The sequence below is a fragment of the Crotalus tigris genome, unplaced genomic scaffold, assembly GCF_016545835.1.
Source record: "Crotalus tigris isolate CLP2741 ecotype Arizona unplaced genomic scaffold, ASM1654583v1 scf7180000018485.2372832, whole genome shotgun sequence".
NCBI lineage: Eukaryota > Metazoa > Chordata > Lepidosauria > Squamata > Viperidae > Crotalus > Crotalus tigris.
The window spans coordinates 1,384,129-1,409,226 of NW_024097033.1; the positions used below are offsets into that span (position 1 = coordinate 1,384,129).

Genomic DNA, 25,098 nt, shown 5'->3' on the forward strand with positions numbered 1-25,098 from the left:
GCCACAAAAATGCTTAAAGTGCTGCTGGCTGTCAACAGCCACCTGCCGTGAAGCAGGATTCTTCCGCCGGGCATGCACCTAATGCAGAGCCGCAAGTCGGAGCGCAACACTGGTAGAGAAGAGCGCTGGTGTGTGTGTGTGTGTGTGTGTGTGTGTGTGTGTGTGTGTGTGTGTGTGTGTGTGTGTGTGTGTGTGTGTGTGTGCACGCGCGCGCGCTCGCCAACACCTTCTCCCCCTCCCTCCTGCTCGTTGCTACTGTTGCCATCGCCTCCCCCAGCGACCACCTGCAGGTTTCCGCCCGGCTGAAGGCCCGCACGAAAGCTCCAACCGCCGCGCCGCGCCGCGCCGCGCCCAGCCGCCTCCTGTATCGCCGGGGCTGCTTTGTGGCGACTTTCCCCCGCCGGGCTGCTCGGCTGCGGGGCCCGCCCAGCGCGGAGGCTGCTCGTTGGGTCGGGGAGCGAGAAAAGCCAGACCGCGGCGAGGCGAGGGTGGCGCTGCGACGGCTGGGCGTGGAGTAAAGGGGCGAGGGGGCCGGGCCGGAGCGGCTGAAGGGAGGAGGTGTGTCCCAGGGGCTGGCAGCGGCGGCGCAGGCGGCGTCTTCGCTCCTCGGTTGCAGGTTTTGTCTGCAGCTTTCCATCTCCGCAGTTTCTGGGATTCGCCGGAGCAGTTGTCTCGGGTAAGGGCTCCCTCCCGGAGCATCCTCGGTCCCTCAGAGCTGAGCTCCGGACGCGTCAAGCCTCCTTGCCCCGCCGGGCAGAAACCCAGACAGGGTTTCTCCCTCTCCCTCCACCCCGCCGTCCCCATATTCTCTCTGTTGCCCTTCTCCGCCTGCCCGCCTTTCCTGGGCTAGTATTTCGCCTGTACGCCTTCTGGGCTGGGTCAGTGCCCGGGTAGGGGAAACCGCCTTTCCTAGTGGGCTAACCCCCGGTTGGAAGGGGCAAGCCCCAGCCATTTCCCCTTGGCCTTGGCGGCGGCGGCGGCGTTCTTTGAGGGAACCTGTTCGGGCTGGGTCCGGGGTGGCGGCTGGCAGCGGCCGCTTTCTTTCGATGGCCGAGGACAAATCCTGCCTCCTTTGGAGAAGGTGGAAGGCGATAAGGGAGGACCAGTCGAGGATTGGTCCTAAGCAGAAGGTCGCGCTGCTGGCCCAAGGATTTTGAGCCGCCTTGGGAAAACGTGATTTGAAAAGCAAATAAATAAGGTTTTTTTTTTCCCCACTTCTAACCGGAGGGGAGACGCTGAATTTGGGGTGGTGCCTTTGAAATGTGTGTGCACGTGTTCCGTTGTGAAGAGGAAAGAACAAAAGAGCCCCGACACCTCTTCTCCCCACCTTGTAACTGTTTAAGGTTTCCTAAGCTAGCAAAATTTGGTTGCCAGTGATTTTTTTTCAGCAGACACGATGTCTTTTTGAAAAAGGCTTTTCTCCCCTTCTTGTGAAAGGGCGATGCAGTTATGCAGTAGCAGCATCTCTTTCTCTGACTACCCTTCTTTTGTTTAAGGACAGAAATCTCAAGAAAATGGGGAGAAGGGAGGGGAAGGGAGCAATTTTTCAGTAAGTCCCACCCTTCATTGCCCCAGCTGAGAAAGCCTGACAGTTTTTTAGTGAGGCTTTGTTGAATCTGTACAATTTTGATCAACTGAGAAAGAACAGCAATGGGAAGATTTCCAACTGCAGTCTCCAACTCTTAAGGAAACATGCTTTGAAGGTGACTGATAACCTTCATCTCCCCCTCCCCATCTTGAAAAGAGATTAAGTTTAATTTTGTTGATTAGGGTATCAGTGAGCCTGGGATACAAATGCTCTTAGGACTGTAATTCTTAACCACTAGCAAATAGCTCTGGAAAATTGAAAGATTTTTCCGAGGAAGGATTGGGGACAAGCAAGCAAATGGAAGAGACCACCCCTTCTTCCCCCAATTTTTCCTTCTATTGAAAAGATGAGCTATAGAAAAGGGGATAGCTGATAACCACAGTGAGGCAGTGGAGAACAAAGCTCTGATGGAAGTGAAACAGTGTGCAAAATGTTCTTGCCTAACTAAGTGCAGATAAAGAGTGCAAAAATCCTTTGCTAGAGCGGCTGTCTGGTGCAGCCTTTTGTCTTTCAGTAAGAACATCTTCCAAAGACAGCCATCCTGAGTCACTGGCGTACAGGTTTGGGATAGCGTTCACACCCTAGCATTCAAATGAAGGCTGCTTCTATGGAGACTGGCTTTGGGGAAAGGAGGAGGTGTGCCCCAGAGGACTGACAGAACCCTTTCTCCATTCCACCGTCTAGCAAAGCTGTAAAATCTCTCTTACTGCAGGGTTCAAAAGCAAGTAGACTAAAGCTAAATTTTCATTTCCAGCTTCCAGCATGTACAAAAATCCATGTACTTTCTGTAAAGACAAAAATTTCTGTAATTTGAGTTGTCCATGTTATAATTTTTCACACTACATTGATTGTATGAATGACATGTCAACCTTCCTGCTTCTCCGGCCCATCTTTCTGTAGACATAGTGTTGTTCTATGGATTGACCTATAAAGTGACTCAGTACGTTATGTCTCTTTCCTTTTTAATTCCTCTCTCCAGTCTCCCACAGCCACCACTTGGTCTGCGGCAGATGCAGATTCTTTTTCCATTTAGTGTCTTGCAGAGGATGCATCCCCATCACGGGACTGATTGGTTTTCTCTTGCTGTTCCCTGGTTCCTTTTAAGTGAAGGCATGGTCTGGAGATTTGGCTCTTTTTCCAGAAGCCCTAGAAAATGTGCTGAGAGAACATTACCTCTGCGAAACTGGTGGTGCTGACGTTACGTCTCAGCTCGCAGTGACAGTGTTCCTCTTCTGAAAACGGTGCTGCTATGGGCGTCACCCTGCCTGATGTCAAATAGCAGCAACAGGTTCATCCTCGCTTTTCTGGGGTTGCTATGGAGCTGAAGCCAGGACACGAATTTATTTCCCGGGGGTTATTTCTCAGGGGGCTGATCGTGTTTAGTGCAGATTGTGTAAATGAATCTTCACACGTAGAGCTGTTTCAATCCAGAACCGATGCTGAGCCCACAGATTTATTTATTCGTTAGAAATTTGGCTGAAGGACAATTTCAGTGTAGTCTAAATAAAAATCTCAAGGAGATGCTGGGCAGCCCTTTCTGTTCTCCTTTCCAATACCTTCCACAGTGTTTTGTGTGCAGGGTGAACTGTGTGCATTGTGATATATTGTTGACTCATCACTGCAATGCTATTAAAGAGATAACCAAGCAGTCACATGGCAAGCTGCCAGCCTTCTTTTCATGATCTGTGGTTTTTGTTCGAACCCTAATAATTCAGCTATACTTATTTGTAAATATAAAAACAAAAAAGCTGGACATTAGCTCTGAGGAGTTCAGTTTCTAGTATGGTTTCTTTCCTCTCCATCCTCTTCCGACAATACAAATATACAAGAAAAGTAACTAAACCAGAGGAAATGTAAGACATAACAGGTGGCAGGACTCAGCTGACTTTGGCTGATCTCAGAAAACCTAAGCAGGATTGGAGCTGCTTAACAGTTTGATGGAGAAGACCAGGAAACCCCAGGGTGTAGAATAGGCTGGGAAACTGAAGAAGATCCAAGAGAAAGACAGCGAAAACACTTCTGCATTGTGCAAAGAATATAACACAGACAAATCCACATAACCACAAGAAGCTGAGATAGACTGAAAGAAGAGATATCTTTTAAAATATCTGATACATTGTACCCCAAAGGGACTTCAATATTTTGCTATAGTTTCCCTTCATTTAGAGTCTTTTCGGTATTGTGTGCTATTCCCAGAATTCCCAGCTAACATGGACTGCTTTCATGATGTCTCATAAATCAGATGATAATTAAGAACTGTGTGGTGAAAAGCTTAAGTAAATAACTCCTTGTTGATCTAGCCATCCAAGGACTGTTGTCCTTATGCTTGATTAAACTATGCATATGGATGCATATCTCTCAAGTAGAGCTGTGTTCATCCATTGTAGTTCTTGATGCCAAACAAGACGCTAAGCTCATTGTCTTCATATGCAGAGAACAAAATCTGATTGTTGCCCGGCTTCCTCTTCAGACAGAGCTCTGAGTTACTTTTTCTTCAGCAGCACCAGGGGGCGCTCTTATAGGCACCAAGCCTGTCCTCTGTCAGATGCGAGTAAGCCCCAACATACACAAACCCTCACAAGATTTGTATTGAGCAGAGGAACCTGCATGGCTGCTTGTGAATGGGGTGGGTGGGGATTCCGAAGCCATCTGTCTCAACCCAGCAAAGGGCTTTCAAGGGGAGCTTAATCACCAGCTGTGCTCTTTCACTGGTGGAGGGGGGGAGAGTCGGTAAAATGGCAAGTTGACGTGATGAGCATAATTACCTTGCAGGGGCTGGAAGAAGTCAAGAACCCAAGTTTGTGGCTTATTGATATAGTTTCATACTGTTCCCCTTGCCAAAAGGCGTGAAATGATCCTTGATTCATTTTCCTCACCTTGGTTCATTAAGCATGAGACCAAAAAATGGCTGGCTCACTCTGTGGCAGTGATTGAGGTGTGGAGGAGAAGAAAGAGAAAGCGGCTATCTTTTTGGTCACCCAGATGGGGTGGTATTTCTTTTGGACTTCCAGCACGCTTTGCCTTGGAGAAAGAGTAGAGGGTCTAGTCAATTCCTGGGTGATTTTGAGCCAGTCCTTCTCTCTCAACCCAGCCTACCTCATACAGTTATGGTGGTGATGGAAACAGGAGGAGGGAGTGCCGTTTATGCCACTTTGAGCTCTTGAATTAAAGGCAAGATATAAATCTAATATGGTACAAAATCATTTTCAATCTTGGCCATAGTACAGATTTATAAATACAGTAGCTCACCCTGGTCATCCGTGGTGCATAAGAATTGCCTGTGGTAAGTAATGGATTAAAAGTCATGCAAACAAATGAGATCATGCAGGCTATTAAAAACTCTGGTCTACTCCTTGTGCATGTTTGTAAGATTGTCAGGATGTTTTCAATCAGAGATTGCACAAGCCCCGAAGAGCTTGTTGCAGCACATGCATGGAGTCCCAGATTCAGCTTCCATTTGAGGAACAGCAAGGCTGGAGAAGACTTGGCTGCCTAAGAGATTGGAAAATTGCTGCTTCTACCTGCAGGGATTCTTGGTTGGATAGATCGGAAGCCTGCTTTGGTATAAGGCCGTGGTGGCGAACCTATAGCACTTGTGCCACAGGTGGCATGCAGAGCCTTCTCTGTGGGCACACGCACTGTCACCCCAGTCCTAGGCCTTCAGCTGGGTTTTATAAAACCTTTTCGCTTTAGGCGTTTGCCATCGTGTGCAAAAAAAAAAAAAAGTTCAATCAATCAGTCAATTTCAACTGGAAAAAAAGATCTTGCAAAGTTGGAATTGATTGATTGAACTTTTTAGTCCCACCCAATCTGCAGTTACCACCGAAGCCACACCCACCCAATGGGCCACACCCACCCGGCACCCGATGATACATAAGTGGGTTTTGGGTTGCAGTTTGGGCACTCAGTCTCTAAAAGGTTCGCCATCACTGGTATAAGGCAACCTTAGGCATTTGGAGTGAATATGTTTGGGAACAGAGAAAATACTAGCAAGGCAAAAACGATTTGATATGGTAAAGAGAAAGAAAGGGGAGAAGCAGAAAGGAAGGTCACCTCCATGGGATTCTGGTGCTTCTGAGATAGTCAAAACAGATTTGCCTAGGAGTAGAAGAGGAGTAGAGCAAAGGAGCCCAGAGGAATGGGGGAAAAAAGAGGAAGCAAAACAGCCATCCACCCAGCAAAATGCTATGAACACAGTCTTCAGGGACAAAAGATCTCTACTGTTTTGATGCCATTGACCAATATAAAAGAATGATGTCTCTCGGTAAAATAATGGTGAATTTCTTCTGATTTTTTTTTTTTTGGTAGTCTTTTGGGAAACCTTTTGTGTGATGAACCATAAAAAGACACACCAGGAGCTACACTCTACGTAGGGAAACAAATTTGATTGAATGTAAATTCAATTAAAAAAGAACTTAAATACAATTTCTATAATTATCCCCAATGAATTTAAGATCTTTTTCAGCCATATTAAAAATTAGAATTTGGCGTTAACTTCGTGAGTGGCTGGGGGAGGCACACTCAAGGTTTTTGGGGCCACGGGATTTACACTCTTGTTGTAAAAACTACCTTAACCCCCCCCCCCCCCCCCGCTCTTTGACATTTCCAAGCTGGGAGAGACTATAATTCAGACATCTCAGCTGATGCCTTTGCGATGCCAGCAGGGATCCAGCTTGTTTGTGCTGTGACAGCCCAGGGTGCAGTTTCACAATTGAGGCTCTCTAAACTTGCACTGAAAAGATCTCCTTTCTTTGGTGATGGTGGGGTAGAGAGTATTTGATATTAATCATGGGGGTTACAGGCAATACAGTCGTGTTTTTTTTTCCTGCAAAGAACATGCTGTTCTTTTAGTTTGTCTGGTCTCATGGCAAGTAAATACACAGGAATTAAACAGACAATTGTCTTTTTTACAGACTTCATTTAAGTGGCAGTATCATGCAGGCTTTCTTGCTAGCTAGTTCCATTGAACAGAAGGAGACATTCTTTTGAGTAGACATGAATACGATTGCACTATAAATAACTTTCCTTCTGTTTTATTATTAAGTCAGTTTGCAGCTTTAATATCCATTGAATTTGCTTAATGCAGCCCCCCCCTTGGGAGGGGTAGAATCACCCTTTTTTTGCTTGCCTTTTTCAGGACTTGCAGGGGGTGACTGGTGTCTTGCAGGTTTTAAAACTTCAAAATCCTTTTTTGGGGATTCTTTAAAAATACGTCTCCTTTCTTTCTCTTGTTTTATATGCATTAAGCCTATGCGTTTCCTCTTGGAAACTGATGGTAAATTACATTACCAGGTTAATTTGTGAGTTTTAGTGGTATTATTCTGTGGAGATATGAAAATCATCAAAGACTTGTTTAAAAGCTATGTACACAATTGCTACCCCTTGTTTGACACATTTCACTGTATGTGTGGATGCACAATGGCTGGGCTGGGTTTCAGAACAGAGTTTAGTTTATTAATGACACACCATCTACTAAAAAAAAGGAAGCTGGCAGACTAGACTTTTAATTCAGCTAAATTTGCAGTCTTTTAGCTTTCACTGGAGGACAGCTCATCTTACATTAAAGTGTTGATGTGATATGGGTTTGCAATTGTGAGTTGTCCCTTCTGGTGGCAAATATTAGCAGGTGGCTGAAGGGTGGAGTGTCTCTGGAAGAAGAAGAGGAGTGACTGAAATCCTCAACACTTTGGGAAAATTGCATATTGAGCAGCCTTTGAGTTTGGGTTTGAGTCATACTTTGTGTTTTTCTCCATCCTTTGATCTAGGAGGTTCCCTAATAGAAGATGTACTTCCTTGTTACAGAAGAAGCATTTTGGATGATGATCAATCCCACAAGCTTTATTTACTGAGCTGGTTGAGAGAGAATGGTGCTGCTTGGTGAGTGCAGCGCTCACCTTGATTCAGTGTTTCAGGAAGTGGTTCACTTCCGTGCAGGTAACAGTGTGCCCCTTTCATGCTGAGGTATAAAGGGCTCACTCTCCCTGAGAAATGGTCTTGGCCTTTTGTCAAACTAAAGCTCTAAGAAGCACTTCATCTCATCAGTTATGTGGGCAATAACACAATTAGTGTGTAAGAGCTTTCAGCAGTTAATTCCAAAACTACTGCACCTGTTTTGTTTTGATCTAATTACTACATGCAACCTAGAATCTGGGAGTTGGATTGTATGTAAAATAGGTCTAATTAAATAAACAGGTTTTCTAATTATTGATATATTTACAAGACCACAGAGGTCACTTTATTAAAACTATAGCGATAAAGGTGGAAAAATATGTTAAGTTCTTGTGAGGAGCCTTTGGATTGATACATTTTTATGGCAGCAATCTTAGTTTTTTATCTCTAAAAAAGCAGCATTGAAGTACTATGCTGTTGCTAATATCTCTGAATATATCTAATACATTGTGGTAGTATTATTTCTCTGCTTGTTTACTAAAATAACAAGCAAGCAAGCAAGCAATTCATAAGTTTTCTCATGAATTTAACCTTAACAGAAAAAGAAAAAAGAAAACACAGCCCTGGTGTCTCTCTAGAGAACCCTTCCAATGTATGAATGAATGGTAGTTATTCATGGTAAGGGTTTAAGAGTTTATTGATTCAATCAACCATAATCTAATGAGGAATAAAATACTGGCACATTTTTGCTATTCAAGCTCAGACTGATGATATATGTTCAGACAAGAAAGTTGCTGTGTGTGTTCCCTTAAAGAGGCCTGATTGAGTTTAGTAGGACTCACTTTTTGTGGTGCTTTGTGAAAAGTTGTCTTCTACTTAGGTCTTCCTGGAATTGAAATGATCAGGCATAGTTCTTAGTGATAGGCAAAAAAGACACAAATGTGTTCTTGTAGGAATAAGCCCCACTGATCCAGTAAATTGTAGGGTTGCCAGTCCTCAAGCTGGTAGATAGTCCAGATGTGCTGACATTTACCCCCTCTTGAAACTGTTTTTGCAAACAGGCAGTTAGCTGCCTGGGAAGAGAAATGGAATATATAAGCAGAAGACTGAATCTCATGCCTGATTGCTTCTTTTTTAGTTAAAGAAAGGTGACAGGGTTAACATTTAATTTAAACTCTGCTTTTTGAAAATAAACAATGAATGCTGGTTCTTCTTTTGTCTTTGGTTTTTCTCAGTGACTTCTCACAGTCTTCTTTGTGTCATCTTTGAACCCTTCAGCTAATTTCTGGGTATTGATCTATATGTTGTAGGCATGGGGGGAGGGAGGGTGGGTGATCATTTTATTCTGAAATTTGAGATATGAAACAAAACAAAACAAAACATTCTTCTTGCTTTTTTTTAAAGAAATGCCTCTCTTCTTTTTCAATGCTTCTTACTTCTGAATTAGCAATCCTAAAAAAACAGGAGATACATGGTCAAGAGAAGGTACCTCCAGATCATTCTTTATAGAAAACATTTTCTTACGTGCTATGGTGAAAGTAATTGTTTTATTGGGTGGGAGGGGGAGATCAGTCTTTTGGGGCAGCTATGCCTGATGTAGCACAAATTCTGAAAACTAAAGATGGGATCAAAGTTATGAATTCATAACCATTCTGCATCAGTTCTTAATTTTTCAAAAGGATGTTTCTGAATTTGGAAACATTTTAAAAATGTATCCTACCATTTGACTAGATGTGTAAAGCCATTTTTAATGACAGAAATACAGCATAGCAATCTAAATACAATAGTGTCTATTATTTTGATTGCTGTAATATATTTCAGTCACAACAAAAGACATATAAAAAAATAAAAATGGGTAAATATATTGTAGCAGTTCATACTAAGTGTAGAAATTGTAATCTTACTGTAGCTTTGTCCCACAGAAATTCCTGTGTAGATATCCAGGTTGCCCTCTGCTTTGGATTGATTTCTTTGGGATTCAAGCAGAGCCGTTTAATGGTCTTATTATTTTTTTTTAAAGAAAGATAACCAGACATTTCTGAGTAAAAATTCCAATTGCTATGATGGTGATAATGAATGTTCTTCCTATAGAGATGCAAACATAAAAATACTCCTAAACCTCTATTTGTACATTAATGCTGTTGTACTTCTTTTTCTCTGTGTGGCAGTAAAAAAGTTGTGCCACCTTCTCCTCCTATGTGAGTTCTTTGATGTCATTGACTGAGACTCCACCCTCACTTCTTTTTTTTTTTTTTAAATGGGGAGATGGAATGAATCAGGAGGTTGATCAGAATCAGCATGGAATATTTCCATCATGAAAAGTTGTGGAGGGGACTGTGTGATATCCCTCCTCCTTCCTTGGGTAAAGCAAGGCATAAACTGGGCCACAGGTATTCAGTATCTGTAAATGTCCATGCAAGGAGGGACATGCATGTTTTTCTTGCAAACAAAAGTAGGACATATAGTAACTGTCTGGAAGTGAGATCTTTTCTCTATCTAGATGCTGCTCACTGTATCCTCAAACTGGTGTTTCCCCATATGTCTGAATATGGCTTATGTTTTGCTTAAGGAGGTTGTAATGATCAAAGGAGCCAATTTAAGAAGAGCTGAAAATATTGAGTGCACACTTTGCAGATTGTACTGCAGCAAGATAAGTGAAGTTTGATGAAATCCCACAGATGTCATAAAAATACCAACTCCTATATCATTTCGGCTGAAATTCAATGTCAGGTAGTAAGGAGTCATCTCTTCGATTGTTTGGTTCAAGGGGAAATATGTCTTTAAAAGCCAGATGGGTCAGGGATTTCCAAAACAAGACAGTGAAAGTATTGAAACCTTTTCCAGAGAACATTTATTGTTTAGTAAAAAATGGTTCTGTATTATATTAAGATATATATTTAAAATACTGTAGGTCCTTGGGAAAAAGATGCTTTAGTATCTTTATTTTTTTCTCTCCTTGCAACTCATTCAGGCACGTATTAATTCTTGTGTGTCTATTAAACTGGCAGTAATCTGTTTCATCTACTTCTTCCTTTAGTCCCTTAGAAGGCAGAGACAAATGTTGAGATGTTTGTCATCTGTATCATGCTGCAACCAGCTGTGCACAGTCTTGTTTCATATTTTATTGAAAACATTTAGCATTTTTGTTTATTTAAACAGCGTCTGTAAAAATTGAACATTAATCAGTTTATACTGTGTTGTATTATTAGTTCATTTGACTAACAGCTCATGTATTTAAGATGTTTGTATACCATCCTTTGCAAAAACGTACTCCAGGACAGAACTGATTAATAAAATCGCAGTGATTTACTGCACTGAAATAAAATACAAGTCAATGTAGAATGAAAATATTACTATAACTGTTAGTGAAATAGCAAACTTATTTAAAAAGAAACAGAAAACACAGTCAAGAGATATACCATCCTCAACTTGCAAATTATTAAAGCACTTGAATTATTAAAGCACTTGTAAGAGCCTTGAGTTCTTTAGTGAGTGTCACAACTGAGAGAGTCCTATAATTCTCCTCTCTCCTCAAGACACTACCTGTCCACAAAAGCATAATTAGGACTCCTCCCAAAAATGGTATAGGTTGGTGTATACCACAAGAGGATTTTTTGCTATAAGGATCTTATATAAACAACAATATTTTGAGCTACGCTTAAACATAAATAATACAAGCAACATTTTGACGCTCTTAGTAACCAACCTTTGCATCAGCCTAAACATGGACAACTAAAGATATTTCTGGTTGGTGTTATCAGCAAAGTTTTCCACAACAAACTGGATTAGGAATAGCTATATACCAGATTTTATGGCAGGCACACATCCAGAAAATGCTGTTTCCCCATTATTTAACCTCAAACTATTCACCAACACCATTTCTTATCTTTTCAAAATGTAATTGTATTGATCTCCATCCAGCCCTGCACTGCCTCTAGAAAGTGTCACACCTGAATCAGATGAGATTGAAAGAGATAGGCATTACATTGCACAATAATATCAACTTGCCTCTAATTACTTGTATTATTTTCTTTGGCCATTTTTAATTTCATATAATGGCATGATTAAACATTCAAGGGAGAAGAGGCTTTAATTTATTAAATAAAACTTATTAAACAAAAGATTGATTATGTACCAGCAAGTCACTGTTGATACTTGGTGATCATATATAGATAGATTTTCTCCATGAGGCTCTGTCCCCAACCTGCTCCTTCAGACCTTCCAATCGTTCATTCATTCTAGATGCAACTTAGTCCATTCGCCTTCTAAGTGATCATCTGTTCCCTTTCAGCAGCACTGTTGACTTCCACAGAGAGCATGGTCTTGGTATAATCTATCCGAAATATGATGCTGTTGTGGGGAAATTAGGAGGATGGAGTATTAGGTATATTTGCCTCCTTGAGTATTTATAAAAATATAATACAGGATGTAAAATAAATAAATACTCTGTTTATTTGCTATTAATCATATTCTCAAAGAGTCTTCTCCAATGCTGAAGTTAAAAAAAATAGTAGTAGTACTTTATTATGATCACTGATCAAATTCAACAAATTAACAGCAGATGAAATGTTAATTTGCACAATTTAGATTTATTTACGGTGGAAGACCAACTTACATAAGATCTAAGTTTGGTTTGACACAGATTTTAAAAGTCTCACCTATTAATATATCCTACAGAGGATAAGAATTAAAATTATGATAGTTGAACATTTGCTAAAGCACAAACACTGTGTCATCTTGCACAGAGGTGGACACAGTTGTTCTGAACTGGCCAGAGTGTTGTATTTTCTTTGTCAAAGCACTAAGAGCAAAATACTTAGCCTGATTGCAGATATTTTTTTTAATGTACTATGCAGGCAACATTAAAAAGTAGCTGGCAGATGCAAATATTCTGTGAGATAATTTCATTAAGAGGATAGAAATTATATTTAAGGCTTTTTGATGGTCTATGTCCAACATACATGTTGCTGGTCTTCAGCTTCATCATCTCAAAAGTCAGAGGAATTGGGGATTGTCCTGAGATTCTTAATATTGAAATGTAATTCTATTAAGGCAGCTAGGGATTCAATTGAAAAGATTGGCTTTAAACTCACACTTGGAGGAGTTTACTCCTGCTTCTAAGTATCAAAATCACCATTGTGGATTATGATCAAAGTCGTTGACGAATTGAATGGCCTTAGAAATGTGAATGATAAGTAAATTCAGATGTTAAAATTTTTGACTGTAGATTCAATCCTGAGAATTCTGCAGCATTTGTCTGTTTGCCCTGGCTTTAAAAATGTGACACTCTATTAAAAAGAAAGGCCATTATAGCCCTGTAATTTAGGCATTATTGGCAAAGGAGTTGATAGGTTCCCTCTAAACATCGGCTCCATAAAAGCAATCCTCTGAAATCTGAAAATTTATAAATTATGTACAACTTATAATTATTTTTTATTTTATAATACCAGACAACACCAGACACCTGATGGCATGCCAACTTGATTAGTATAAAATTAGCCATATCATTAGCACATAAAAGCATAGGTATGAGCCTGTCTCCTAACTTTTGGGGAAAAAACAGAGATTGCTTGTATCATAGGATTTCATAGTTTAAACATGTGGAAATAAGTTATTTTTAATGTTTTGGAATGCTTGAACACATTTTGGGAACTTTGTGATTTGTAATACCCATTTCTTGTGTTGTTTGAAATGTGTAAAATGAAAGTTGACCCTAGTCTATTTTGGAACCTATGCAGATCAAATCTAGTTCATTACTGGATGTGAGTTACTAGGATTGTTGGTTAGGCTAAGACAGTGGTTCTCAACCTTTTTAATGCCGCGACCCCCAACCGATCGTAAGTTGAGGACTAAACAACTGGTCGTAAGTCGAGGACTATCCAACCGGTCGTAAGTCGAGGACTTTCCCTGCCTGGGAGCGCCGCACATGCGTGGTGCCGCCCTCTGCGCCGGCCGAGGCGTAGCTGGCAAGCGGCAGAGACGGAGCAGGCCGACCACTGGCTGGGCCACCAGCTGGCCCAGCCCAAGGGAGGTAAGGCACCCGCCGGGCTCCACGCGCGCCAGCAACCCTCCCTGCGCCTGCTGGCCTCCCACCTCCCACCCCTGGCCCTCTTTTACTTACATTTTTAGTAGTTGCTCAGCAGGGAGGGGTGGAAACTTCCAGACAGCTCGCCTTCGCTGCAGACAACTTGCAGCACCGTTTGCAGAATGGGACTTTTGGCGGGCTCAGCAGAGCAGAGACAGCCTCGACAATTCCTATTGGCTTTTGAAAGCCAATAGAATTAGACTCTATTCAAGAGAGTCTATTCTATTGGCTTTCAAAAGCCAATAGAATAAAAGGGAGTAGCACAGCTAAGGAAAAGGGGGGAAAATGGTGGACTGCGTTGTTTGGCGACCCCCGTGAAATGGTCGTTCGACCCCAAGTGGGGTCCCGACCCACAGGTTGAAAACCACTGGGCTAAGAGTTAAAACACAGACAAACAAACAAACACATACACTGGAAGAAGGCTGTGGCAAAACATTTCTATACTGCTGCCAAGAAAATTTTATGAATACAGTCACTTCTAAGACTTTGCTTTTACTAAAATAATTTTACTCTCCTCTAACCTGGAACCCCTGCAGATGTATTGGACTACACTTCTGATATCCTCACCTAGTACAAGCTAAACTTCCTAGGGACACTGAGGTAGAATTCAGGTTGTGGAGAGCTACTTTGCTGAGCTTTCAAGTGGAAAGCTGACAGCCCGGGTTCAAGACTCGAGTGAGGTGCTATGGGGAGAGCTCCCCTTATTTGCCCCAATCCTGCCCATCTAGCAGTTTGAAAGCATGCAAATGTGAGTAGATAAATAGGTACCACTTTGGTGGGAAGGTAACGGCATTCCGTGCTCCTCAGCATCCAGTCATGGTGACCACATGACCATGGAATGTCTGGATAACACTGGCTCCCTCCTCTAAGAAATGGAGATGAGCACTTCTCCCTAGAGTTGGATATGACTGGACAGGGGAAACTTTTACATCTTCTACCATATGTTGAATAGTTGCTGTGAAGTCATAGATCCCTAATTGTAAGTCTTGTGTTCTCATGCTCCAGGGTGCATTTTGTCCTCTAGCAGGGAATCTGAGGAAATTTTCACTGCTGTCTACTTTTATCTCTCCAAGAAGGAAAGTTTGATTCTTTCTATATGAAGGATGCTACTCATTCACATGATGGTTTGTCTAAAAGTCAAGGTGCATCCAGAGCATGAGATTGCATCAGCTTACTTCCTGGGACATTTTCCAGAAAAGACAGGGGCACTTCACACTAATAGATTCATTTTGTTTTTTAAAAAATTATTGCTTATCTGGATTTGGAACAGTGATAATCAATTTGTTTTTCAGCTGTTTTCTATCCTTGCCTCTGATATGAAAATAGGATGAATCAGTTGGCCTCGGATTCATATTTATGTCCTCCTAGTCACCAGTTTGGTTGCCCTACATGCGATAAGTAAATAAATAGTATGGGGAGAACTTGCGTGGCATTAGGATTCCGACTCATGCATGGAACTTACATGAGTAGAGGAGGCTTGGAATTCAGGGCTGTTAAAGGAGTAGGTGTTTTGATGGACATGAATCTAGGATATTGGCTTGCGTTTTACTTTGGCTAAAACATGTGCCTTCAAAATATTATCTGGTAATAAAAGGCTTAGAATCTGTGATTATTACTTTAAGGAGGAATTCACATAGTCATTTCCCCTGTACTTTTTATGCACTGGCTTCTGATGGAAAAAAAACTCTTAAGAGTCTGCAGTGTTAATAAACTTGGCAAATCTTATGTTTGGAGATCATTCCCCAGTTATCTGCTCACCTTGACCCTACCCTAAGCTCCAAAACTTTTCTCATTGCAGAAAGTCATGTTTTGGCACAAAACAACTTACTGAGTGGAAGCCGTTCTAAATAAGGGTAAGTTTCCTAGTTTCTTCTTTGACATTCAGCAGAGGGCAGAACAGGGTTATTAATATAAGAGGAGTGTGACTCAGTGTGAAGATCTGCTCTGATCTGTTTGTTTCTCTTTCAGAAAGGTATAAAATATATTTAAGGAGCAGGTAAAATTCTAAGGAGTTCACAGATTAAAATATACTAAATGTGAGCAGTTGAACAATAGGAATTTACACTGGGTGGGCTCCTAGATCTCAAGAACCCACTATTTTCTTGGCATTTGGAATATGTAATTGTATTCTTATTGGTGAACCAGCATTGAAAATAAACCATCAGTTGACGGTCAGTTATGGATGCCAATGGACCATTTTTCCCACATTAAAACATTTTATGTTTAAAGCAGCTTCTACTGCATTTATCATATGTTTGAGCATGACAGTCCCTTGAGCTCTGAAGAACAATTTTTCTTTCTCTAACTCGATGTATTATCTTTTGTGTTTATTAACGCAGTCCATTCCTATTATAATAAAGAAACTAAACCCATAGCCACTTTGAAATATCTACATTTTCTGTTGGGTATGGCATTCAAAGAAGAAGAAGCAATCAGTTCTGAATTCACAGCTCTGTTTGAAACACAGGCACCTAGAAACATAGAACTGTAGGGCTGGAAAAGACCTCGGAGTCTTCTAGTCCAATCTGCAGCTCAAAGTAGGAGCTTTATACCATGCCAATCAAATGGTGGTCCAGTCTGTTTTTGAAAATCTCCAATGATAGAGCACCCATAACCCCATAAACTATTTCATTGATTCATTGTTTTCACTGTCAGAAAATGTCTCCTTACTTCTAGGTTGAATCTTTCTTTAACAAGCTTCCACCAATGATTTCTTCTCCTGCCCTCTGGCGCCTTAGAGAATAAGTCAATGCCCTCTCCTTTGCGATGGCCCTCAAATACTGGAAGACAGTTATCATGTCTCCCCTAATTCTTTTCTACAATAGGTTAGACATATCTAGCTCCCTCAACCATTTGTCATACAGTTTTAGTCCCCAGACCCTTTATCATCTTTGTTGCTCTTCTCTGTACACTTTTCAGGATCTCAACATCTTTTATGTATCATGGTGACCAGAATTCAATGCGTTATTCTAAGTGTAGTCTCACCAATGAAGTGTAAAGCGATACTATCAGTTCTCATTGTCTTGATGCTATCTCTCTGTTGATGTAGTCTAGAACGGCATTGACTTTTTTTTGACAGCTGCAGCACATTGTTGGCTCATAATTAATTGGTGGTCCACTAGGACACCTAGTTCTATCTCACAGTTAATGCTGTTGAGCCAAGTACCCCCTATTCTGTACCTGTGCATTTGGTTTTTCCTGCCTAAGTGCAGGACCTTACTTTTCTCACCACTGAACTGCATCTTGTTACTTAGGGCCCAATGTTCAAGTCTCTCAAGATCCTTCTGAAACTTGAATCTGTTTTCCAAAGTGTTAGCAATTCCCCCCAGCTTGGTGCCATCTGCAGATTTGTTGAGCTCCCCTTCTATCTCCTCATCTAGTTCATTTATGAATTCATTTGCTTCAATTGCATGTTACATTTTCACCATTCACTTACAAAAGCCATTTCATAATAGCACCTACAAGCTATTATGAGCCGTGGTGGTGCAATGGTTAGAATGCAGTACTGCAGACTACTTCTGACTGCAGTTTGGTGGTTCAATTCTCACCGGCTCAAGGTTGACTCAGCCTTCCATCCTTCTGAGGTCAGTAAAATGAGGACTCAGATTGTTGGGGACAATGTGTTCACTCTGTAAACCACTTAGAGAAGGCTGTAAAGCATTATGAAGCAGTATATAAGTCTAAGTGCTATTGCTATTATAATGTAATATGACACTATACATGGTCTATAATGCCCACTTCCAAGTAGGTCACTCTGTCACATAGAGAAACATTGAAAATCTAGTTAAGCAGAAGAATTGCTTTAAAGAATCTTGTCCTATGAATCATTGCTGTTGTGTGATTATATTGATGCTATTTCTTCTTTCTTTTCTTTGAACCTACAATCTTAAATTTCTGGTCAGTTCAAGAGATTTCTGTGCAACCATGCTGAAGAAATTGTGAGCCTGGAGATGCCGTTGGCTTGCAATTCTCATCAGTCCCTAATTAGAGATTTTGTAGGTTTATCACTCCCCAAGTAGACAATAGGCATGTAATCTTAAAAGTGCCTATAGCTAATAAGATATTTAGTGGTTAAAGCGATGAACTGAGACTGGTGAGACCAGGTTCAAGTCTATCCTCTGCCATAGAAGCTAACTGGGTAGCTTTGGATCAGTCACTCTCAAGTCAACTTATTTCTTAGAGTGATAGCTGTGACAGTAAAAAGAAAAGAAATTAAACCATTTGAGCTCTTGAAGAAAAGGCAGGTTATAAATTAATAAATAAATGTATTTAGTCATATAGCTCAATGCTGTCTAAACCGAGTCTATAATAAGATTATGATAAGCTTCTTGAGTCTTTAGGAATCTTTAGTTCCTCTCCATATGTATCTCCAGAAGAACAAAACACTTTGAAATTCAAACAACAAAAATGGTACAACAGGATCAGTATGTTTCATCTGTGTTTGGTACTGAAGACTCAAGGGATTCCTTACTGTGGCAGAAACATATAAAGACTGTACTGCAAAGGCTATATTGATAGTGATATAATTTTGAAAAATCAGACTTCCCCAGGACAATCCAGAAGGGGAAAAAAGCAGAAAATTCCCCCTCTGTGATTTTTTTCTATCTCCTTTGGATCACTGTCCAGCCCCCTCTCCAAAATGTTAAGTCTCCCAGACAAAAAATGTTGTTGATTAACTGAAAGCAGGTATGTATACAAGAAATCAAGAAAAATGGAAGTATTTTATAATTCTGAAAATCTGCAAATTTGGAAAAAAGAAGTCTTCCTCATTTAATAGTTAGGCCTTGATGGTTCATTTCTTAGAGACTCTTTCTCTGATATAATGTGATTTTTCAGTGTCCAGTTAGATTCCCTTTTGAGCTCAGGAGCCAGGTATGAGAGCAAGCAATAGAAGGCCCATACCATTGAAGGAGGAAGCATGGGATTATGTGAAATGGCAGTAACAATGTTGAACATGCACTAATTAGCTCAGTCCTTTGTGCCTAGCAGCTGATCCTGAAGGTTTTTATCTTGCTAAATGGAACTTGAAGTGAAAATCTATTCATACTTATCTGAAAATAGAGTGAAGAAAAGAGGTTGTGTACAGTTGCATCTTTTCTAGTTCATTAACCCAGATGAGGCTTTGTAAACTGAAAGGAAAGCTGAGTTTTATTAGTGTCCCCTTCTGTCAATGGTTCCTTGCATCTGCTCCAAAGGACTGGAATTTATTTTGGAAAGCATAGGAGGTTCTAGGAAAGGAAGCATTGCCCCAAAGTGATCCTTCTCTTTTTGAAAACTGCTGCTAGATGCGAAAGCCTCATGTCAGCAAAGAAACACTGTTGATCAGAATCCCATGATCTGTATTAAACTTCAGATCTTGCCTATAACTCTGAATTCTATTTTGTGCTATGACTTCTTTTTAAATTACACTATTAATTCATTGTGTCCTAAACAATGGATCTACTCTGTCCTCATCCCCAAATAATCCATCATTGAGAATGAAAGGTTTATTTTAGGCCATAACTGATAAGCCATTAGAGAAGCAATGCCTTTTAAAGGTACATTCTCTTAAAATCAGATCTGTCCTGGGATAGTGACAGTAAAGCATTGATTTAATACAGCAAAACAAAAAGAAGGCCATTACCTGGGTCTTTAAACTGAAATGAACTGATTTTCTTAGAGTGATAAGGGTGCTCTCAATCAGAAAGGCTAAACCCCCAAATATTGGGCAGATATATGACTTACAGATCTGGTTAGAGCCATACCTTTGTTCAGGATTTATTGAATGGTCTCTGGATAACAGATTTAGGGGGCTAGAAGCACCCCTAAGCACCCCCAAAAGGTGGCAGTTAGTGGCAATTAAACCAGATTGGTTTATAAGCCTGAGCTTCAGTTTACCTATATTCAGTCTGCTTAAAACACAAGGGCTCAGAGATTATTACCAGGGTTTCACTGAGCAATGTGTGCTATTTGCTGCTAGCAACAGTTGAGGTCCTGATGTTCTTCCATGCAAAGCTGTTGGAGGGCAGAGACCAGGTGCAAGATGTTAATAATAAAGAGAAAATGAAACTAGCATTTTCCCCCTTGGGCTACTCATATTTTGTTCTGTCATTCTGAACGGTTGTTCTAGTTTCAGAATCAGCCATTACAAATGTCTGATTTGCATTTGTATCCGAATAGCCTACTGCTTCATAATATGCTCTGTTGAGTAATTTTCCATCCACTTGTGTCCTGTTGCCTGAGGAGATGTTTTGACAAATCAGAGCAACTTCACACTTGATACAGTCCCCTCAGACATGTACAAAGTGGCAAAAATATGCGTTGCCTAAAGGAAGCCCCAGGATACGAATCATGTGTATGAATTATGAAATTGAAATTGGTTTTATTTGCTAAACTACCAGAAGAGTTATTTTCTAATCCTTTTTTTAAGCCTCAACTTCTAACCTGGTTATTCAATTTTCCCCTAATCTCTTTATTTTCACTCTCCTCTTTTTCTCCTTCTTCTTCCCATCCCAGTCCTTATAAAGGACTTCATCACCTTAGCTTTTATGTTATCTTTCTATCACATCTTTCTATCACATTATCTTTATATTCCACTACAATCAAATTATTCTCAGCAGTTAACATTGTAGGCATACAAAATAAACTCAAAACAAGCAAAAAATAAAAAAGTCACCCAATCTGATTAAATTACCTTCTAAAATAGTTCATTTTTCAACAACTTTCTGAATTCAGAAAGATCAGAAGCCATTCTGATCTTCACTGTGATGCTGACAACTGGCACTTCAGCTAGGAAGCAGTGCTTTCTGCTTTGTGCTTCCTTTATTTCTTGAAATTGGCACCTGGGGCATCTTCCCTATAGTCCAGAGGGGGATAAAGATAACTATTACTTGCATATGGTGGGTATTGTGGTGTAAATTCTCAGATGATCTCACCCAGCAGCTTCATTTTAAAGAGAGAAGTAATCTGGAATTAAGGAGAAAGTTCCTGACAGTGAGGACAATCAACCAGTGGAACAGCTTGCCTCCAGAAATCATGGGCACTCCATCACTGGAGGGTTTTTAAGAAGAGGCTAGACAATCACCTGTCTCAGATGGTATAGGTTCTCCTGCTTGAGTGGGGGGCTGAACCAGAAGATCTCCAAGATCCCTTCCAGCTCTATTCTATTGAAAATTGTAAAGAGCAAGGAAGAGAGGATCAATCCCTGCAGCACACCCCCCGAATGAAATCATTGGGCAAACCTCTTCCCCAAGAGATTGAATTTGGGGTAGACTGTCTGAATGGGTCTGTGCATCTCACAAAAGTTCCAGATAGCAGCCAGTGTTGCCATGATCTTGACATAATCTGACCATAGCAAAAAAAGTGTTGAAAAACCTTTCCATATCCAGGTCATGTTGTATATTGGAGGCAAAAATAAGGTCTAACATATGACCACTTACACGTATTATGCCAGAGATTACCTGAGACAGGCCTATAGTTTAATGGAAACTTTTCTAGCACTGAAAGTTGGGGGAACTCAACTACCAGCTTGGAGACTAGATCCAGAAATTCAGAGCACTAGTACACTAGCAGAATACTTCACTTGTCTGCAGAGCCCAATTTCATGCATGGTCACTCACACCCATATCACACGCACTCATGGCATCAAGGTGCTGAAGAACCCAAAATGCGTGACAGATTTCAGAAACATTGCCACCTCACTCCACCTGGTTCCAGTAATACATGCCAGACCTTCCCATTCATGACAGTTCTCACAGCAATATTCCATAATTCATGCCATTTCTTTGAAGGTTTTTCTGAGGCAATTCACACATTTGTAAATACACTTCTTTCAGCAAAGCAAGATATCGACAAAAGGCTATTGTTCCTTGTCTCCAAAACTGCACTTACTGTAGAACATTTAATGAAGAGTTTTCTATATGAGTGAAATTGACTGAATAAAAGTTATTATCCAAGTGGTTGGCATCAATACCCAATTGATGAGTATGCAAAAGATAAAGCTTATCTACTGATAATGACTAATTTCCACAGGATTATCTAGTGGATTCTTGGGAAGAATGCTGAACTAGGATAGTCCAGCAAGCAACTATGCATTTTGCAAGCAGTCCATATGCAGGATCATTTGACATAGGCTGGATAAGATTTGCTTTAGAGACGCTGACTATTCTGCTTCATAAACTTCAAATGAACCTGTGAATGAAGGGGTCCTGCTTTGTGGCCCTTTTTTAGGAAATACTGTTTAAAATTGAAGTTAACCAATTCTGTTTCTGTAGAACTAGAAACATTCAATGCAGTTAGGAAGAAGATCGACAGGCTTGCATCCTCTTTTTTTTTTATTGAAAATTTTTAAAATTTTACAAAATAAGAAAAAACAACCCTCCCCAACCCAGCCCAACCCTCCCACTCCCTCCCTCAACTTTCCCAGAGCTGAATATAGGCTTAATTAAATTTTCTTGAATTCTTAAAAAAAAATATATAAACCATAGATAAGTCTAAATACATTACTTAAACTACTAATAGAATAATTAACAATAATATATATATATAAAAAAGACATAAATATTAAAGAAAAAAAAGAAAATACTTAAAAAAAAGAAGAATAAAGAGAAAGAAGAAAAGAAATATAAAAAAGTAAAATAATAATAAAACATATAAAGAAAAAAAATAATACAATCTATAAAATATTAAAATTTGTATATAAATTATTGATAAACTAAGTAATATTTTTTTATATCCAACTTATGTTGTATAAAATCTATCCATTTTTCCCATACCACAAAAAACTTCTCTTGTGATTGATCCTTTAAAAAAGCCGAAATCTTTGCCATTTCCGCCAGATAGGATACTTTGAAAAACCACTCTTGCAAAGTAGGCAAAGATTCCTTCTTCCAGTATTGCCCTACTAACAACCTTGCAGCTGTAATTAAATTTAACATCCTAATTAATGTTAAGGCCACAGCATCATAATACAATTTCAAATTTGGTACCTTGAGTCCACCTCTCTCACGACAGGCTTGCATCCTCTTAACACATTGTTTAAAATGTCCCATTCTATGTTACATTTGTATGTTAATTAGGTTACTGATAATGAATTGGATTCAGTGCCAGGATAGCATTAAGTCACAACTACAATCTAATTTTTTCAGCAGTAATCATTGTCACCGAATCTGGCAATTATAAACAATGCAAAAATGTGCCTATAGAAATATATTCTTATATGCTGCCTTCTCTAAGAAAAAGTGTAATTAAAGGTGTGGGATTTTTTTTTATAGAAAGGCAGGATTTTTTTTTTTTGCTAGATTTCAATCTGTCCTGTGGCTCCAAGTCTTCAGCTTTCACTCAGAGTTCTTCAGCCAAAGCAAAAGAAGTTCAGCTTAGGGGAGAGGGTTCCCAATCAATCAATCAATCAATCTGCTGCATCAAAGACTGGATCCCTATAGTGCTTATACGACTCAATGACAAACTGCCTTGCATTTTTCCTTGCAAGTAGAATTTGAGAATGTTTAATGTGCTGCCTGGACCAACATTGAACCACAATCCAGAAACTGATGGTCCTTAGGGTTCTGGTGATGATCTTACAGAATCTGGAATGGTACATTTGTTTTTTGGAGTTTTTTGCAACCTCCTTGAGCAAGGCAGACTCCTGAATTGTGCTATCAACTGGCTGTTGTCATTTTCCAACTTCTTCTAAGTCATTCATTCACATGTTGGATCTTTGAAATTCCTCTGGGATTGGAGTGATCTACTGTAGTGAGGAAGATGGTAGGATGCAATAGATAATATAAAATAAAATGGGAATATTTTCTGTAGAAAGTTTGGCAAATGGCAATATATATTTTAACAACTGCACAAAAATTAGAATTAGTTAAATAAATAAAACCTTAGAATTAAGAGATACTGATTATTCACTCTTGATTATATTGGAATCAATTACTTTATTTTTCAGAAAATGTTGCACTGAATATTCTTTTTACTACTCTAGGTTGAAATATATACCATGTTTAATTGTCAAAGGTGAGTTATTTTGATTGTAGTCTGTATCTATTTTTTCAGATTGTTTTGCAGTAAGAAATATATTTTGGACAGAAATAATTTATGTATCTATTCAGAATTAAGCTTTGTTCAGTTGAATGAAGCTTACACTGAAAGAAATTTATTTTATTTTATTTATTTTAAAAATTTATAAACCGCTCCATTTCCACAGGACTCTGGGCGGCTAACAATAAAAACACCATAAAACATAACAAAACAAACAGTACAATAACAGTCATCCAGGGGTCAGATTTTATAAACCCCAGGCCTGCCGGAAAAGCCAGGTCTTAAGCAGCTTACGGAAAACCAACAGGGTGGGAGCGGTCCTAATCTCCGGGGGGAGCTGGTTCCAAGATGTTGGCGCCATCACAGAGAAAGCCCTCCTCCGTGGCCCCGCCAAATGGCACTGCTTGGCCGACGGGACCTGAAGGAGGCCCAGCCTGTGGGATCTAACCGGACGAAGGGAACTACATATATATTGGATTTCTAATGTAACTTTCTTTGTTAGTGACATAAAAAAGTTCGTTTGGAAATTTTTCATTGGAATATGTGTAAATATTTTAAGCTTCAACAGAATTTACTTCATTTAGTTGATTTAAATTTTAAAGGGAAAAAAATGGAAGATACAGAAAACAGCTGCCCTACACAATAAATGGAGATTCTCAGTCATCCAGGTCATGGTTGTCTCAAAGCTGCTTTTCTGAGAGGCAACTGGACTTTCTTGCTTTTCTGTGAAGATGTTTCACTTCTCATCCAGGAAGCTTCTTCAACTCTGACTGGATAGTGGGTAATGGAAGGATTGATAGAAAGCTTCTTCAGTTCTGACTTGGTGGTGGGTATGATTTATATAAATCAGGGATCTTCAAACTTGGCCCTTTTATGACTTGTGGACTTCAACTCCACAAGTGTGCCTGGCTGAGGAATTCTGGGAGTTGAAGTCCACAAGTCATAAAAGGGCCAAGTTTGAAGACCCCTGATATAAATCCTTCAATTTCCCACCATCCAGTCCGAGCTGAAGAAGCTTCTTGGATGAGAAGCGAATTGTCTTCACAGAAAAGCAAGAAAGTCCAGTTGACTCTTGAAAAAAACACCTTTGGAACATAATAAATAGCGCTTCTTAGATCCCTAACCTGAACAAAGTTAATTACAATATTTTTTATCTATCTCCTGGTATAGCCATTCTAGTTGGCTCAGTTTCATTTCCTTTTATTCATTTAATATTTTACTAATATTTTATTATCCCCCCCACTTTATTTTGATCATGTGACAATTTTGTTGCTTGGCTCTTTTAGCAGCATTAGTAGCATGCTTATTTTTTAGGAATTTTTTTGTCTGCTCCTGTATTAGTAAATATATTTATTGGAGAGAATTCATCCAGCTTTATTTTTTCTTTTCTTTCTTTTCTTCATTCATTTATATATCACTGCTAGGCAGTGCTTTTTTTGTAAAAAAAAAAAAAAAAAGGTGCCGGAACTCATACACGTCATACAACCCGCCTTGCCTATCCCACAAGGTTCCATCCAAA

At 39.9% G+C, this 25,098-nt stretch overlaps 1 protein-coding gene across 26 annotated transcripts in view; it reads left to right on the plus strand.

Moving 5' to 3' along the window:
* The first annotated feature begins 225 nt into the window (after window positions 1-225).
* MAP2 (microtubule associated protein 2) overlaps window positions 226-25,098 on the plus strand; it is a 254,155-nt gene continuing 229,282 nt past the window's right edge. For 6 of the 26 annotated variants that reach the window (XM_039352915.1, XM_039352911.1, XM_039352920.1 and 3 more), the window contains exon 1: window positions 235-676. The gene's annotated coding sequence lies outside the window, so the exon portion shown is untranslated. Of the gene's footprint in view, window positions 677-15,360; window positions 15,416-25,098 lie in introns of all 26 variants that reach the window. The other 20 variants (XM_039352914.1, XM_039352918.1, XM_039352913.1 and 17 more) reach the window with 11 other exon arrangements.